Source organism: Sylvia atricapilla, chromosome 19 (assembly GCF_009819655.1).
Source record: "Sylvia atricapilla isolate bSylAtr1 chromosome 19, bSylAtr1.pri, whole genome shotgun sequence".
Classification (NCBI taxonomy): Eukaryota; Metazoa; Chordata; class Aves; order Passeriformes; family Sylviidae; genus Sylvia; species Sylvia atricapilla.
The window spans coordinates 1,499,459-1,501,609 of NC_089158.1; the positions used below are offsets into that span (position 1 = coordinate 1,499,459).

A 2,151-nucleotide genomic window follows, 5' to 3' on the forward strand; every position below is an offset into this window, starting at 1 on the left:
GATGCTCCCAATCCACCCATAGCCTGGCCTGCAAAAAGATCTTTGGGAGTGTGATTAATCCATCTAAGCATATCCTACTGCTCACTACCACCCTCTGGGACCGAGGGCTGGCAGCTGCTGCTCCCCCTGATCACGCTGAGGAGCTCCAGAGATCCCCCAGTGGTTGGCTTTAAACGGGAAGCCCAGAGAGCCTGGTGTGCTTTGGAAGGCAGGGTGTTTTCCTGTCTGGATGGATGTGCTTTAGGGGAAAGATACTGGGAGTGTTTCCCAGAAATATCTCCGAGAGAACAAGCTGATCTCTGCTGGCTACAGACCTACTGCAGGCACGGGAGTGGAGTGAGGGGGTGCCCTTCACAGGCTGCTCCTTTGGCTAAAAAATGCAAGAAAAGGGTTCTCTTGGCACTGTTTCCTCCAGACAAGGCTTGCAGACTCACACGGCACATTCCCTTATCAACAGGACTTCCCCTTTTTCCTGCACTGCCAACATTTGCAGGAAAAACACCCTAGATGTCAATCTTTCAGCCTGTAACTCCACATTGGGAGAAGAACTTCAGGTCTGAGCAGTAATTTTGTCCTTGCAGCTTCCCATCCCTGTGATCTGTCCCTGGAGTTCCTGGCTGTTTGCTGCTGCTGGGCTGTCCCTCGGGACAAGCTGAAGCCCAGGGAGGGAGAGCAGGTACAAGGATAATCAAATACAGCAACCACAAGGAATTAATTTAATGCTTTGCGCTTAAGTGAAGGAAAGGGAAAAGGCCAAAGCGTTTAGAAAATTCTGTTTTCTTTTTATGCTCAAGACTTGATCATCTAAAACCATTCCATCTGTCCTGCACCAGGACTGGAGCAGGGGCTGGAGGAAGTGGAGGTCAAGCAGTTTGAGACCTTCTCTCAAAAAGGTCTTTCTCAAAGCCTGGCTTTCACCAAACACCTCCTTGCCTTGAGCAAAATAGTCCCAAATATTTACATTTGCATATATGTAAATGCAGCCTGGCTGCCAAAGGGCTTCATTTGCCCATTTCAAGCCTGTTAGGATTCTTTTCACAGAGGCTTTTCCTTTTTCTGCATGGGTTTTTTCTCCCATTTTAATTAAAGTATTTGTCTCCACAGCAGGAAATGTAAACTGTGCAGCAGGCAATCTTGATATATATTTTAAAAGAGAAAAAAAAAATGTTTAGCTAAGTTATTATCTTCAGCTATGCACAGAGGCAGTCTCTAGCTCTTTTTCTAGAAGCCAGAAAAATTAAAGACAAAAGGAAAAAGAGGGAGGCTGATCCTTTAAAAAGTAGGGAAAAAACGTGACAGACAAGTTTTTATTCTGTGTCTTGAAATGAAGGGTCAGATCTTTTCCTCTGCCAAAAATACTCCTCTTAGCAAAACACAGGATCTTTTCTCTAAGAAACACCAAGAGCTGGGCAGTAGCTGAATTATTTGGAAAATTTTCTGCTCAAGGTCTGGCTGCTAAGCAGTGGTGAAAATCTCATTTTGTCTGAGTTTAATTGAGAGATGGCAGTGCTGAAGTAGGTGGTTTGTGTGTGTTGACAACATCCTGGATCTGGAAATCAGTCCTGTTCCTGATCCTGTTCTTGGTGACAGGTGATCGGAAGGAAAAAGGTCTGATTTACTACTGATTTACTACTGATTTACTCCTCTGTGCCTCAGTTTCCCCACTTGCAGAATGGAAATGTTCATCATTCAGGCTACAAACCTCATCAATTGAATCATTGGCAAAGAGCAGCTACAACGAGTCCCTGACATGGACCAAGAATAACACAGAAATGCCCCAAAAGATGCTTCACTTTCCATTCTTCAGAGAGCAATGGATGAGTTGAGCTACCCTCTCCCTTTTGTCCATCAGAGATTGCAATCATGGAAATAAAATGCCTAGAAAATGTGAGTGCATTCCTGCTGATTCTTTTCCCCTCATACCACTCCCAGTCTCTGTCTCTCTTACTCCAGAAAAAAAAAAGAAAAAAAATTAAAAATCAGCTTCTCTAAATATTGTTTCTCTCACATCAGCCCAGCAGGAGAGGCAGAAATCAAATTATAACCACTGAAATAACCATCAGTGCTTAGTGCCAGAAGGGTGGGTGGAGACACGGGAACATTTTGCTTCAGGCTTCCAAATAAAATAAATCTATCTTTATTAAAATAAAC

The 2,151-nt window shown here is 43.9% G+C and overlaps 1 long non-coding RNA gene across 1 annotated transcript; it reads left to right on the forward strand.

Annotated features, from left to right (window-relative positions):
• The first annotated feature begins 540 nt into the window (after positions 1-540).
• Positions 541-1,888, forward strand: LOC136369898 (uncharacterized). Its single transcript, XR_010745087.1, has 2 exons — positions 541-676; positions 1,657-1,888. It is a non-coding gene; the product is annotated as an uncharacterized lncRNA (long non-coding RNA).
• Positions 1,889-2,151: the final 263 nt, after the last annotated feature.